General features: G+C 37.2%; 1 non-coding gene across 1 annotated transcript; it reads left to right on the top strand.

Moving 5' to 3' along the window:
• Positions 1-7,643: 7,643 nt before the first annotated feature.
• On the top strand, positions 7,644-7,751 carry LOC141835447 (small nucleolar RNA R71). Its single transcript, XR_012602389.1, has one exon. It is a non-coding gene; the product is annotated as a small nucleolar RNA R71 (small nucleolar RNA).
• Positions 7,752-17,281: the final 9,530 nt, after the last annotated feature.

Below are 17,281 nucleotides of genomic sequence, written 5' to 3'. Positions count from 1 at the left end.
ATTTTAATTTTCAGTTGTGTCATGTACATGTTGTATCCTACATGCGTGTGTTGCGAGAGCTATAATAATTAGTTGTAATTATTTATTTTTCTTCTACTGCGCACATTTATGAAACGTGTAAACACGCGCAATACACCGGGTCGGACCTAACATGTGATTCGTACCCTATTTTCTATCTTATTTTGCATTTATTTATGATATTACATAATCATATTTACATTTACTTCTAGCATTACCATGCATTTCCAATCTTTTAGTTCGAGAGATTGCTCGTTTGTACTTTTTATTGACAGGACACAAAGATCTCGACAATTGGATGTAATTGGAGATGTAGAACTTCATTATAGCACTTTACATGGCCTACTCATAGTCCTTACCATAGTCATGTGCTATATGAGGAAGCAAGGCACACAGCAAAGTAACGAAGGGACGTCCAAAGCCAAACATTACCTGGCCATGCCAACCAACATGGTCCTTCCAGGCTCTAGCACTTTCGAATTCTCAGCACCTAGATTAACATAGCCTGGCCATGTTCTCCAACATGGTCATGGCACACTAAATCGATTTATCCCTAATTAAATGGATTCAGTTGGAGACTAAGCAAACTTCTAAAGCTATAAAAGGAACTAGAGGCTCTAACCAAAAGACATCGAAGAATATAGTGTTTATGACAGAAACCCTCATTGGGAGAGCCATCTTGCGAGGAGGTAGAGATTGACTTGCCGCCAAGGAGCAATTGAAGTCCTTCCGAAGACATCATTGAGTTTTCTCTTAACCTAGTTTCTATTTCTATTTGGAAAATAATGTCTTTGTCTTGTAAGTTCATCGTCATGGAGTAGTCTCCCAAATTCTCGGATTATGGAGTAACTTGATATTTTGTTAGACAACATAATGCAATGATCCTCATTTTATTTATGACAGGTACGATTTGTGATTGGTTATAGTTTGTATTCATCACCATCCACATTGTTGCTGGATTTGACTTAGTAATTTCATCGGGATAGACCGAGAGGTGAATTATACTTGTAATTGGATCAATAGAGAATAGGAGGTGTACTTATCGACTTGAGAGTTCGTATCACGGAGTAGGGTAGCATCTAGAGGTTCATTGAGCTCATCGTGATAGGAGCATACCTAAAAGCGACCCTAGTAAAACTACCACGAAAGTTATTAACTCTCTCGAGGCTTTCAAGATTTGTCACAGAGCTTAAAGGGTCTATCATAATCCATTTTATGAGTTGCGATTAGGATAGACACATCAGTATTTTTGTTCTTCTCTTTACCCCATAGACATATCCAATCACCTTGGGATGAATCCCTTCATAAACACACATCGAGATAAAAGATAATGCATTCCTCAACATTCATCATTGTGAAATCAAAACTCTAGAATTGTCTCCCGAACTAACCTCTCTCATCATTTTCTCTCGATCACTTTGGTTCTCTACACCAACACACTTTTTTTTATTTTTAGATGATTGCCTTCATGAGTATTTTGATACTCAACATAGTCCTAGAGGACAATACACTTTTTATTACTTGGCAACACTGTACATTTACGGTACGATAGCAACATATCAACAAGTGATCTGCGACTAAGTTTTTAGTGCCTTTTTTGTCCCTAATTTCCAAATCAAATTCTTGTAGGAAAAGGATCCAACGGATAAATCTAGATTTTGCTTCCTTTTTGCTTAACAAGTAAATAGTTGCATGATTCTTGGATCCAATGAGGTATGAATTGAATTTGTCAAAGGTGAAAAAAACAACTAATAACTCATTTTCTATGGTGGCATAATTTACTTGGCTCCATCCAAAGTTTTACTAATATAGTAGATTACATATAACTTTTTTGTCCTTTTTCTTCCCCAATATAGCTCCTACGGCGTAGTCACATGCATCGAACATAATCTCAAAGGGTAAGTTTCAATCAGACAATTGCATTATTGGAGTGGATGTCAAAGCCTCCTTTAACCTATCAAAAGCATCCAAATAAACTTGGTCAAAATTGAATTTAACATACTTACTCAGCAAGTTAGTTAAAGGTTTGGAAATTTTTGAAAAGCCCCTTATGAATCGCCTGTAGAACCATGCATCTCCAAGAAAACTACATACTCCTTTTACATTCGTCAATAGGGTAGCTTCTCGATCACTTATATCTTAGCTCTATCAACTTCAATGTCTCGCTTTGACACCATGTGCCCTAACACAATACCTTCCTTAACCGAAATGACATTTCTCCCTCTTCAAAATTAAATTTGCTTCTCTACATATCTACAACACTTTAGATAGGTTAGTTAAACAAGAGTCAAAATCAACATCATACACAAAAAAGTCATACATAAAGACCTCCATTATGTTTTCAATTAAATCAGAGAAATTGCTATCATACAACGTTGGAAAGTAGTAGAGGAGCTTCAAAGACCAAAAGGCATTCGCCTATACACAAAGGTACCATAGGGACATATAAATGTGATCTTTTCTTGATAATTTTGATGTATGGGGATTTGGTAAAAATTTGAATATCTATCTAAATAATAAAAATGTGAATGTTTAACCAGCCTTTCTAATATTTGATCAATAAATGAGAGAGGAAAATGGTCTTTCTTAATTTCCTTGTTTAATTTTTTTGTAATCTATAATCTATGCACATCCTCCACTTGTAACCATCCTAGTAGGGATCAATTCGTTATTTTTGTTTATGATTATCTGTGGTCCCCCTTTCTTAGGAATAACAAGTATAGAACTCACCCATTCACTATCAGAGTTAGTGAAAATTATACATAGGTCTAACAACTTTAAACTTCCTTTTTGACAATTTTCTTCATGTTAGCATTCAACCTCCTTTAGTGCTCAATTGAGGATTTATTATCATCTTCAAGAAAGAGTTTATGCATGTATATAGAAGGGTTAATTCTCTTAATATCGCCAATGGTATATCCTATGACCTTCTTGTGTAGCCTAAGAACCCTAAGCAATTTTTCTATTTCAACATCATTTAAGTTTAAATTAGCAATCACAGGATAGGTAGAATTGGGTCCAAGAAATTCATACATGAGGGTTGATGAGAGAAGGTTAAGTTCTACCTGTGGTGGTTCTTCTTCTTCCGTTGGAGTTGGATCGGGTTGTAGATCCTCAGCCCTATTTGTTCCGGAGGAAGGTATGAGTTTTCATCCAAAAGCTGAGTGTATTTACTAGTATCCTCGTATGACGACTCTTCATTAATCAAGAACTACTTCAAAGGGTCTTTTGAAAAAACAACTAAGCTATGTGAATGAACATGGCCATTGTGGATGTTAGAGCATCCCTCATCAGGTGGCAGCATGAGACATAGCTACGTCGAGGGATATGACCAAACCATGTTCCTTACTAGAAGTTCTAATTTCAATTTTCCTACTTGTCTACCAAGTCCACCCTGCAAAGATCCTCAAAAAATGGTTGTCTAACTGTTTGAGAAAAATTGAACTCAATTTTGTTTGTACCAAATGCTAGAGAAAGTTTACGATTTCATCGATTATAGCTCCATAGTGGCTAAGAAATGTTTGCTCAAAATAATAGGGATTTGAGGATCCTCGCCTATGTTTATCACCACAAAATCTATAGGAATCATGAAATTACCAATTTTAATAGGGGCATCCTTCAAAATTTTCAATAGGTATCTAATATAACGATCTGCAAGCTGTAAAGCCATTGTTGTCAATTTTAATTCATCCAAGTTTAATTTCTTGCAAACAAAAAGTGGCATGAGACTTACACTAGCATCGAGTCACAAAAAGTTTTATTAAAATGAACATCACAAATCATGCAAGGGATAGAGAAACTACCCAGATCCTTCAGTTTAGGGGGTAACTAATTTTGGATCAATGTGCTACATTTCTCTGTTAAAGCCACAGTTTCATAGTTCTCGACCTTTTTTATGTGTAATGATATCCTTTGGGAACTTAGAATAAGTAGACATTTGTTGCAAAGCTTAGGTGAATGGTATGTCTGTTACATTTGAGAGGTGCCCTAAGGTAATCGTCTTATGGTTATACTATTTATTGGATAAATAACAATTCACTATTTGAGTGCATATTTTCTATGTGTTTGATTGGATCTTAAACTCATTTACTGAATGTCTGCAATACGATTCATAGCATGAGAGAATTGTGATTGAATCACAACTAGTGAACATCTCTACATGTGCAATTATGAATGTATTGAAATTATTCTTAGTCGAGGAATTGATAAGCATGGACATTATCAATTCTGCCAAGACTAGCACATTTAAACTCCTTGGTTAGCCAAGCAGTTGATCTCGCTAGCTAGAGACATTGGATGTTGAGAGTTAAACATGGATGCTGGTTAAAGGTAATCAGTTCATTAGAGTAATCTGTTTTGAGACTTCATATGTTTCTATACATATGTCAATAAAGATCTCAGTGTAGCTTAAATGCGAGTTTCCTTTAACTTGCAGTATTCAAGTTACCTTGGTCATGGAGGTTTATACTTTGACATCTTAAGCAAACATCTCCGAGGAGGTGTGGGCATGAGATGATTGGGTATAAGTCGAAGTGCCCGCAGGTGTTTGAATAGCTTATAGAGGATTCATCGCTCCTTGAAAAAGGAGACGTATACCCTGCCACCGCTTGTCAAGATTATTACTAAAAATCTTTGGCCAAAACATCACATGTCAAGAGTATGGTATTCTTGGAAACATGTACAAGTAACTTGAATCCACAGGACAAGAAAACAGCTTGGGCTAGGTGTGACATAGTCAGCTTAGTGGAGACTGACACATATAAACCATGTCCTGAACCAAACGGATATAAGACGGTGAAAGGAACCAAGCATGATTCAGTATAGCTACTGAAGGGTTTAGAATTATTTTGAAATCAATCATTGATTTTTTGATCAATTGGGGATCATGATGTACTACTAGGTGTCACTCATGATCGTTCTATAATTAATGGTTAATTATGGGCGACCAACATAACTAGGAACCTATTGGGTCACATGTACTACAAGTTCTCCGAAGGACTTAAAACAAGTTTAAGATTTAAATTTTTAGAATGAGAGAAATAAGTCTGGTTGGACCAGATAAAGGACAATATGATGGAATTCATCTTATAAAGATAAAATGAATGAAACTGATTTTGTTTAAATCAGAAGTCGTTTAGTTATTGAATCAAATGATTCGATTTTGAACCAAAATTGAACCAACTTAGTTTGGTTCATGATGGAAAAGATTTTCATAGAACGGATGCAATGAGGAGATTCATCTTGTGAAGATGAATTGAATAAAATTAATATGGGTCAAATCAAAAGTTGTTTGATTAGTGAATCAAGCAAACCAAGATTAAACCTAGTTTGCTACAGTAACCGATTCGATTGCTACAATAAACCCTAGATTTTAAGCTGGTTCAACCAAGCCCTAATCACCGCTTACTGTAGCTCCTCCTTGTAAAGGGAATCGCGCGTGTAGAGGCCCGGATCATCTTCTTCTCGGGCTCTCCCTCCCGTGCGAGCACCGCCGCCCTCCATGCCGCTCTCTCGTTGCTCGCAGGCCGTCGAAGAAGCAAGAAGAGCATGGCGCGTGGAACTTAGCTCCGATCAACCGTTGCGGCTAACCGTCGCCTGTCTTCAAGTGCTGGTGGTTGATCCTCACGGCTCGTCGTTCATCGGAGAAGCAAGGAGCCAAAGCCCTAGCCCCGTTCACGTCGAGCACGGACGAATGTTGTGTGATGGCTTCCTCCCAATCGCCGACGCTCTCGCAAGCCTCGGCTGATTCTTCTTCTTCGTGGATCATTGCCTTTCCCTTGAGGTTGCCGCGAAGATTTCTTCTACTCACCAAAGAAACGAGGGTGCCTTCCTCTATTCTGTCGGCGTTCTCTGCTGTGTTGCTGACCAAAAAAACTAGAGCACCGGCGTGCTCTGATTTGTGCTGATCCTGCCGCCGCCAGAGCGCCGGCTGATATATGCTGTCGGTTGCTAGCCGGAGCTACCCCTTGTAGCCAGTTGATTGTGGGGAGATTGGTTTGACCAATCTCTATGGATCAAAGAAGAGAAGGAGGTGGAGCTTTTCTTTCCAGTTGCAGTTGACTACAGAGCACCGTCTTTTGCTGGAAATCATTTCCAATAATCGGACGTAGCTGTCAGAGTGCCTGAGTGTTATGTTGCTATCGGAGCACCGATTTGGCTTGTAAAGTTGCCAAGTTTGCAATTGGGATTTATTGCCAAAAGTTGGTTCATCACCGAAAGCTTGTGAAGCGACCGAAAAATTATACCATCATCTACAGAAAGGGTTTCCGACCATAACTAGAAAGGGTTTCTAGTTATTCGTCCTAAATTGACGGTCAAAATTTGACCATCGAAAACTACATCAGAAATACAATTTTTGATAATAGTTAGAAAATCCCAAAAATGATCGCAACAAACGTTATTGCGTGTTTTCTGAAATAAGGTTTCTCTCGAATCGATCGTTATCGATCATCGGCTAGTACCGAAGACGATGACGCGACTTGTGACTTCCAAAGCCATCCAGATGAGAACTTGGCGTGGATCACCAGTAGAGGCGAGACTTCGACAAGGACCGCTCGATTAATGCCAACACCGCTTAACGTCATCAATAAGGTATGCATTAAATAATTTACTATTTTGTACAATTTTAATTTCCTGTCATGCCTTGTAAGCTGTTATTTCCTACTTATACATGCGTGTATTGTAATAATTTACTGTTAATTATTTATTTATTTCCGCTGCGTACGTTTGTAAAACGTGTAAACACGCGCATTGCATCAGGATGATCCCAACAATGTCCACATGAAGTTTCTTGATCATCTCCAAAAACTTCTCAAATTATTCGTCCAATTGATCTTTAGCTAACCGTTGAGGAAATAGAATCGATGGTTTGTACAATCTTGAAATTATATTCCTCACCTTGGTTGGGTATTGTTGAAGTGGTTTTATCCTTCTCACTACTCATGCTTTCCTTAGGCTTTTCCAAGATTTTACCACCTCTGAAAATCATAAAATTACAACATTCTTGTGAACCCATTTCAAGATACCTTATGGGTTTGTTTGGAACTTTTGAACACAAGTTAGTGACCTATAGAAATTGAGCTTCTATTAATTTAGTATGGTTAGCTAGATCATGGATCTTACCCATCAATTGATTAAACGCCTCGTCCATGGTTTGTTTGAGCTCCTCCTTTTGCTTAATCATGAACTGATCTAGAAGATCCTAGTTGGGTTGTGGTGCCCCCGAGCTGTGTTGTCCGGTGTTGTTTGATTCCCCCCACATGCGTAATTGATTTGATCTACTTGTGCCTCTTATGAGGGGTTGACCCTTACTTGGCAATGTATAGCCATATGTCTTGATATGTCACAAATCTCACAAAAATATTAATATTGTTTATGGTACTCATTAAATTGGTCAAACCATAGAGTAAGAGAATCCATTTTACCAAAATAAAATCTAGCATGCTTACCTCAAACTTACCCTTCTCATTTGCCCACTGTTGGTGGTTGGAAATTACTCTCTCGATGATATCATATCTTCATCTAATGTTTTATTCATCAAAGCTCCTCCAGTGGTGGAATCTAATGAAGCTTTTGTCAAGTATATTATCCCATTATAGAACGTGTGAATGAGAAACCACCTCTCTAGCCCATGATGCGGGCATAGTCATTGGAGTCCCTTGAATTTATCCCATGTCTCGAATAAAGACTCTCCTTCCCTTTGAGGAAAACTTGTAATCTGATTTCTGAAGTGTGTGGGCTAGGGAAAAGTACTTATCGAGAAAATGATGCTCCAGTTCATCCCAGCTCATGATACATCTCGTAGGTAAGGAACGAAACCAAGTTCTTGCCTTGTATTTCAAGGAAAAGGGGAATAATTGCAACTTGATAGCATCTACAGGGACATCATTAAATTGTAGGGTCTCATAAAATTCAAGGAATACCTCAAAATGTAGGGTTTGATCTTTGGTAGGTACGCCTCCGAATTGATGCTTCTGTATCATGGAAATCAACAAGGGATTTAGCTCGAAATAGTTTGTCTCTTTTAGAGGTCTCGTGATGCTAAACCTCAATCCCCTTGTGTTGGGTGAGACATAGTCCTTCAAAAGATGGTATCCGTTGTTGGAAGTCATGGTCGCATAAAAGAAAGATTCATCCACATGTAAGAGAAAGATCGCAGTAAAAAGGAAAAAGAAAGAAAAAGATCTAGATTAATCAAATCACAAATAAAACTCAACAAAGACACAATCCCTAACAATGACGCTAAAGACTTGATGTATGTCGTTAAGTAATAAAAATTATTATCCACTGGGCTATGTGTTGAATACCAAAATACTTGCGAAGGCAATTATCTAGAGAGTTGAGAAAAGGTGTGTTGGTGCAAGAACCAAAAGTGATCGAGAGAAAATAGTGAGAAAGCTTAATTCGAAAGGCAATTCTAGGTGTTCGATTTCATTATGATGAATGTTGACAAATGCAATGTCTTTTGTCTTGGCGTATGATTATGAAGGGATTTGTACAAAAGTGATCAGATGTGTCTATGGGGTGACAAAAAGAACGAAAACACTGATGTGCCTATCCTAATCATAACTCATAAAGTGGATTAGAATAACCCTTTAAGCTCTATGACAAATCGTGAAAGCCTCGAGAGAGGGTTAACCACTTTCATGGTAACCATACTAGGGGTCACTTTCAGGGATGCTCTTGTCACTATAGCTCCATGAACCTCTAGATGTTATCCTTACTCCGTGATGCGAACTCTTAAATTAGTTCTAGAGGCCAAAGATTAGGGGGTTTTCGTCGATAAATATGTACTATATTCTCTATTAATTCAATTATATATTTATATGCAATGATTACAGCTAAGGTTTACCTCTCGGTCAATCTCGATGAGATTAGTATCTAAGTGGAATCCAACAACAATGATGGATGGAGAGGAATACAAATTAGAACCAATCACAAATCATACCCATCATAAACAAAATGAGATTGGCATTATGTTGTCTAATAAAATATTAAGTTACTCTCTAATTCTACAATTAGAGAGACTACTCCGACTACTCCATGGCGATGGAGTTACAAGCCATAGACTTCCTTTCACAATAAGAAATAGAAATTAGGTCTAGGAGGAACTCGATGATGTCTTCGAAAGAACTTCAATCGCTCCTAGTGAAAGAAGTAGCTGCAACATACTCATCTTCACAACTGGAAAGTATCACAATAGCTTGATTTTTTGAACTTCGTGAAATTGCATTATTTCTCAAAAGGAATATAAAACCAGTTGTGTTTTTTTATCATCAAGATCTCCTGCAAAATCGCTATCACAATAGTCTGTCAACTTGTAGTTGCTAGAGGATGAATATAAAATACCATGATCAAGAGTACCCTTAATATAATGAAGTATCCTTAATATAATAAAGTATCCTCTTAGCTATCAACATGTGATATTTCACTAGATTCTCCATAAATCAACTCACAACTCCAACTGCAAATAAAATATTGGGTCTTGTACAGGTCAAGTATCTTAACCTCCCAATAAGACTTTTGAATGAAGTTGGATTAATCTTCTCTTCTTCTTTCTTCACTTTCGATAGTTGTGCTCCAAATTGCATAGGGGTATTAACGGGTTTGCAATTGAGCATATTGAATTTCTTGAGAACCTCTTTCGAAGCTTTTGATCGGCATGTGGAGGGGATGGGTGATAACTGCCTATTTGACCGGGTAAATTAGGATCATATTGGGCTAAATTTGATTATATTTCATATCATGAATTGGGCTTTTACCTTATTTTTTATCTTAGATTAATTGTGGTCTTCATTCTATTTTTCTATTATTTTAAGGTATTTATTGATATTAATTTGTGGTAATTAATTTGGCAGGAAATTAGGATGAAGATAAAGATATTTGGAGGTTCAATTTGAAGGAAAAGTAATTTTCGGTTCAAGCTTGGGTTCAACTCATCTTCAAAATGGTTCAATCAAGCTTTAAATGGGGCTCAAAATTGATAACAATTGGCTAGCCATTTCAAATCCAAATCAAAGCCAAATCAAGCCATCAAAACCCAGCCCACCGTTCAAACCCATTCAGCAGCCCAAATTCGGCCCAACATCAAGAAACTGGTTCAATCAAACCCGGTCCAATTGCAATTCGATTCAGTCCAGTGGCTTAAGCAGCCGGTTCAGTGCTCTGTTAAAAGGAAGTGCCAGTTCAATCAGTCCGATTCACTGCATTTCCTCCGGTTCAAGCCAAATCAGCGATTCAGCGCTGTGTTAAAAGGCAACCGGCGATTCAGTTATACGGAGCTCGCGATCTCTAGGTTTCTCCTCCCCGATTCTTCTTCGTCGCGACGCCGCCACCGAGCTCCGGCTGTCGCGACGGCCACCTTCCCCCTTCTGATCAGCATATTTCAAGGGCGACAGCGGCTTCAATCGATTAACACCGAAGACTCGCTAGATCTCAATGCCGATGTGGTTCGGAGGTGCTGAGATCCCTGTCCCCGTCGTCACGGAACGATGGCCGTGGGTGGTTCTCCGGTCACCGGTGCTCGACGGTCGATAGCACAGAGAAGAAGGTGTGGGTGGTTCTCCATCTTCGGACTATAGCGCCCCACATTCCCTGATTCCGAGCAGGAGTGACCTTCGGACGCAAGGGAAGCTTGTGCTTGGCTTCAACCATCCTCCTTCACCGAAGACTGCAAGGTAAGGGTTCTCTTTCCACTTTGTCTGATTTCGGTTTGCTGGTTGCAGCTGAACAGAGGGCAGAGGAAGGGAGCTTGAGCCTGCATCTTCTCCGACCTTGCCACTGTGAGGGTTCTCCATTGCGACCCGATTCCCCTTTGGTGGCCATTGATCAATGTTGCTGGAAGCTTTGTGCTGTGCCGATTGGGAGAGGGAAGGATACTTCTAAACTTCTTCCTGTTCTTCTCTTCGTGTTCTGTTCTTTGCATTCAACTGAAAATCCCCATCTGTTGTAAATACTGTAAATTAGCTGTAACCCTAATTTGTTCTAACCTTAACCCCACTGTAATTACCTAACCTTAATGCTAACCTAACCTAATTTAACATATTTTCTTCTTTTCTGTTGTTTGCTGTGGAAATCAGAAACTCCCATTGATGTGCTTCTGTTAACCTTGAATTGTGTTGATGAAGTTCTGGGATGAGTTTGGCATGTTTTGTTGGTTATTTGGTTGGCATGTTTTGTTGTATTGAGTAAGTAGCATGTTCTGTTGTGAAATATGAAATGGGGAAAGGTATTAACCGTTTGAGTGTTTAAGCCAATCCTTTAGTTTGAATGGAATGCATGTTATTCCCCATTCATTTGTGTTGGTGATACCATGTTAGGGGTAGTTAGAATTGTGTACCAAGACTTCGATTTCTGTTAACTTGAGCCATGGCATAAAATGACTTGAATTGTATCATGAATTGAACTATGGACTGTTTTGTTGTAAAGAGCATGCTAAATGTTGCTGTTTGTGTGTTGCTTGTAACAACATGAAGTTGTGAGAAGAGGAGGGACTGTATTGAACAGAATGTGGGATTGAGTTATGGTGGTTGTGGTGAATGTCAGTTAAATATGTTCAACGTGTATAGGATGTGTTGAGTTGTGTTGTGACAAGAAATGAATCAAACCCGGGTTGTTTGTTAATAATAGAATTGTTATGATTGTGATGACTCTGTTTGCATGTTCATGTTATGTTGTAAAATAACTTGTAAGATTCATGTATTAGTTGTGTTGTTGTAATGTTAGAATAAGATCTAGTTTATCATGTTAACCCATTTGTAGATGTGTAGAATTTGTTTGTAAGATTTGTATGATTGATGTTGTGTAGTGGATGTATGTTGAGTGATGTATGTTGTATAACACATGATGTAAGTTTATTGCTAAGCTAGGGATGGTGTATGATGTTGTATGTTGAATGTATGAAATTCATATTGTATATTGACTTGTATTAATAAATGAAATTCAATTCTTTTATGTATGTGTTGATGTTTTGTATGATATGAATGATGCATGATTGTTGTGTAGATTAGAGACTACTTTGTACATTATGGAACTTGTGGTACTTAGTATTCTTTTGTAAATTGTAGGATTAAATTGTCAATAAATGGAGTTGTAGATAGTTAGATGAATAAAATATAATAAAATTCTGTACCATAGGTCTAGAATAACATCCAATCATTGAGTCCGAGAGAGACGACCCGGACCTCCCTGTAATAATTTCTGGATATTTATGCATAAATGATAAATTGATTATGATAAAAAGAATGAATACTTATGTTTTAAAGAATGACCTAAGATGTTAGGTTGAATCCATGGAGGCTTTGCAAAGGAAAGAAAAGAAAAAGAAAAGAAATGTGGAGGTGCCAAGGATTGACCCTTGGACCCCCAATATGTAGCAAGCCTTAAGTAACCATGGGAGATAGTAGTTGATTCTTGTTAAAGGCATGGGGGAAATGTTTGTTAAACCTAAAGGTTTATGAAATTTCATTAAACCAAACGATGAGATACAGTAGTGGGGTTGCAGTCGTGGGATCATGGGTTGTGGGAAGTTAATGTAACTTCCGTTTTCTCTTTATAAACCCTCTCCTCGAGCCTTTTTCCCTTTCGCTTCTCTATTTCTTCTCTCCTCTGGCCGAAGGCCGCCGAAGGCTCTGGACCCCTCAATTGCGAAAGGAAGGCTAAGGAGGTTAAGGAGAAGGCTCGGTATAACCCTTAGGAACTCCAAGATCACGGTAAGTTCCTTCTCACCTGCAATATAATCGTTAAGATGAGACTTATGTGGTTTGCGGTAGGATAACTATGTTTGGTTTACATGTTTAAAGGTTTAAAGCAACGATCACTGATAACCTATGTTCTGTACTGCATGTTTAAGGTTTTGTTCTGCATGTTTAAGGTTTACAGCATGTTGTAGTTTAATTGGGTTTTTTTTTCCCGTATGATCATATGGTAGTTGTAACAAGATTTAGGGTATATCATAGGTAATTTATGTTAAGGAAAACCATGTCGCTGATAGTAAATTTTGATATGTTAATTACTCGACTTAGACCGAACTTGTCCGAGAACAGAAAGCCTGGTAATCGACCGGTTGGTCGATTACCAGAGGGTGTAATCGATCAATCGATCGATTACACGTTGTAATGAGAAGCCAGTTCGCGGGTTTTGATCGATCCACCGATCGATTAAGCCTCTGTAATCGATCAGTTGATCGATTACGCTTCTGTAATCGATCGGTTGATCGATTACAGAGGCCACTGTGACGAACAGAGAACCAGAATCGATCTTTTGACCGATTGAGGGTTATAAGTCGATCTTTCGATCGATTACAGAGATATAATTTTCTGGTTTGATATGCTAGCATGTTTAGGAAGCTCAACCAAACCTAGATTAAGGCTTATTTGATATGCTGAACGTAAGAAATAACATCATGTTGGGTTAAGAACCTAAGAACCCGAGGAAAGTTTGACCATCTTAAAGGAAAAGTTATGGGTTGATCAAATTAAGGTTCCATGTTTTTAGACATAGGACTTTATAATTCCTTATGTCAAATGTATGTATGTAATGCCACGTGGATGTTCACCATGTATGAAAGAAAAAGGTTAAGGAACATTTAAATGCAAACACAAAAGTCTAACAAGACAATGAAATCAACAAACAAAGTAAATGCAATTTATGAAACAAAGAAAGGAAGTAACTAAACTGAACTAAGGCAATGTAATCTAACTAGCAAATGCACTTAACTAGCAACAAAACCAATTATTAAGCTAGACATGATACAATCTGATACTAGAGTGACAAATCTGAAACAAAACAGTGATAAGTTCTAAAGCATCTCAATTGCAGAATTTATCTAATGAATTCAAGTGTTCAGGATCCCCTCAATACAATGAAATCAATTACTTTCCCATAAAATTTCAAATTAATTGTAATCAATCAGAATTCAACTCTGGAAATCAAAAACAAATGCAATTAACAACAACTCTTGATATGCAAGAAAAATGAACATGATTAAGCTTCTAACAAATCTGATACAAAACATAATACTGATACGTAACAGTGCTTGCTGAAACATACAGTATCAAATGCAACAGGTTTAAATGAAGGAAGAAATCAGGGAAATCGAAACAAAAGAATCAAATCTCTGGTGAAACCCTCACCAGATTCCTTCGATAACAATTGTTGCCGAACTTTGCTTGCGATCATCTCCAAGGGATCTGGAAATCAAGTTGGAAGAGGAAAATCTGAGGTTCTGGCCGCGCGAGAACGAAGAAAACAGAAACGAAAATGACGAAGAAAACAGCTACAGTAGCGAACGCGGACACTGCTACAGTGTTTCTTCTCGTTATAACGTGAATTTGAATTCAGCCGGTTCAGTCACTGACTCGGACCCGGTTCAATTCCAAATCAGCGCCGGTTCAGCTTGGTTTCAAGCCGGTTCAGCCCCAAATCAAGCCCAATTTAGCTCCAATTCAGTCCAAATCAAACTTGTGTCTTGATCATGACGTTTGTAATCCATCGAATCAACAATTTTGACTTGAACTTGGCTCAATTTGACTCAATCATGGTTCAATTTGGACCCTACACACAATCAAGCTTAATTAACTCAAAATTTACCGTAAAATCACAGAAATTAGAATTAATTGCCAAAATATACAATATTTCATAATTGCAATCAATTCATATCATTTAGCATTTTATTTTCATGTAGAAATCCAAATTAAATCCATAAAATGCAATAAAATCTTAACCCATCAAATTCCCCCACACTTAGCCTTGTGCGTCCCGCTCAAGCCAAAACAATAAAACTAAGAAACTATCCTACCATCGTACCCCCCTAGATCATCTTCAATCAAAGTTAGAAAACAATTGAAAGAGAATTATCTAAAGTTGTAGAATCTCAAAAGTTTAAGTCCATAAACTAGACTCTTGTACTTGGTTAACCACCTAGTAAGTTTCATCCTTCATGACTAATTAAGATAAATGCACCACACTCAATCTCACAAGGTTGTTTTCAGTAGATAAATCAGTAACTCTCACCCTAATTCTAATTCATGATCAAGTAAAGTAGGGCTCACTCAAGCAACTTAAGTTTCATGCACTTCCATAGGCTTGCTTGTTTTCTACTCTCCACTAGCATTCTTGATTTTTGAATCCACACCTATTAAGGATTATTGAAGACAATAAGCAAATCATGAACTGAAGCAAATGAGATAAGAATTTAGAAAGAACAAGGTTAAGAAAAGAGACTTTAAAGAAAATGCATGGTAGTGGTAGATATGGATATACTTAAATGCTAACCAATGACCTCTTGCCCTCTTTTCTATTTCCTTTCTTTTGTAACACATTTGTTTCTGTTCATTCTTCAATTCCATGAAAAAATTCTGGTCTAAACTCTTTCAATTTCCCTCCTTGATACAAACTTCTCATTCTCCTTTCATTTTGGCTCAAAACTCCACCAAATATGCTATCTTTTGATTCCCTTCGCAAACAAACCCAATTCCTTCACATTTAAGTTTCAAAAGAGATAAGAAATAGCAATCAATCATCAGCAAGCAAAATTCAATTCACATGAAACCATAATTGCAAAGTATCAATGGCAACTTCAATTCCAAAAACCATTCAAAACCAATATGATACTTTCCTTTTTCTCTCTATTTCTTCACTGTTTTTAATCCGTTCTTTTTCCATAATGAAGATTGATTACTAATGCTTATCATACTGCAATTTCACTGCATTCCGAATTCAAATCAGTGCTCAAACAATTTTCAAAACCCAACTGGAAAATAACTGAATTTCTGCATTTTCCTGTTTTTCTGGAATTCTTTTCTTCCTGATGTTCTATTTTTTTTTCCTTCCACTGTTTCTTCCAATTCATTGTTTGATTTCTATTGTACATCATACTACAACTTCCCTGCAGCTCGAGCTCAATTAGTAGCTGAAACCATTCAAAACAGCATGAACATTTAAACAGATTTTTCAGTTTTTTTCTGGTTTTTTTTCTGAGTTTTCTTCACTTCTGTTTTCTTCCTTTTTCTTTTGCTGTTTCTTCCAATTTCTTGCTGCCATCAACAATTATGATTGCATTCCCAACTGGTTGTCCAATAAGCATTCGAAATTTCATCAACTTTCACAAGAAACTCTTTTTATTTGGAGCTTTTGATACTCCATTTTCATTCTGTTTTTTTTTTTTTTTTTTTCCTGATGTGATTCTGCTGTGATCCAGCTCTTAGCTCTCCCCCACACTTAAACATTTGTCTGTCTCAGACAAATCAAAACAATACCAGCTCCAAATAAATTCCAAATCCAAGAATTTTGAAACTGCTGCAAACAACACTGCAACAAATAACAACACATCCACTGCAACAAAATCTAGATAAAAAACATATGTCCACTGAATTCTACCTTAAATTTGGTACAGCTGCTTCAACAAAGATATTATAGAGTGTTCTCAAGAAAATCCAGCAACAACAATAACTGAGAAAATATAATCCCAGCTGCTAACAGTCAAAACAGGATTAGCAGTAAACTGTTTATCTGAATTTGTTCAGTTCCTACTTCCTTCTGTTCTTCCTTTTTCTTGCTACCAACAACAAAAGACAAACTAAGCAAAACCATTCCACAACTTCAACATCATGTAATAAACTAGGCTCCAATTCTGCACTTCACAGTGATAGCATGAATTCCAGCTTTAATTCCTCTTCATTTGTACAACAATGGTATTTCTGAAAACCCTTTATAGATTCACAGTATAGTAGCTTCAATAATTGTATCTCAACTGATTACAAGGGCTTCAAAAAATTCTAAATTGGCACAAACATTAAGCATATGAGCAGATTTTTAGAAGCTGATAATGTGAGGTTGTTTGAGCCTTTTAATTTAAGATTTCAGCTTTGAACAACTCATCATTTAACCATGTAGTGATAAACACTTGAGCTCTGATGAATTCTGGACCTCTTCCCTGATCTAATCTGATCTCATTCATCTTATCTTGAAAACACTTCAACTCTCATCCCAAAACAGTAGCTCCATCAAAATTTTAGCACACTCAACACCCAACATATAGGATAATTTCAATGAACTCATCAATGATTTCACTAAAATTTCCACCTCCCCCACACTTAAATCCTTGACCATCTCGGGCAAAAAACATTAATAGCATCTAACAATATCCACATCCAAGATAGAAGAAAAAGTATAACGAAATTAAAGTGAAAAGAATTTAAAACAAAATGATGCGAGGTATAGGTATAGAATGAAATGGATCAAGCAAAATGTAGTTGATGAAACA

Source organism: Curcuma longa, chromosome 9 (genome assembly GCF_044706935.1).
Source record: "Curcuma longa cultivar G26 ecotype Majalengka, Jawa Barat chromosome 9, ITB_CL_G26_1.1, whole genome shotgun sequence".
NCBI classification, from domain to species: domain Eukaryota; kingdom Viridiplantae; phylum Streptophyta; class Magnoliopsida; order Zingiberales; family Zingiberaceae; genus Curcuma; species Curcuma longa.
This window is presented reverse-complemented; position numbering and strand designations above follow the sequence as displayed.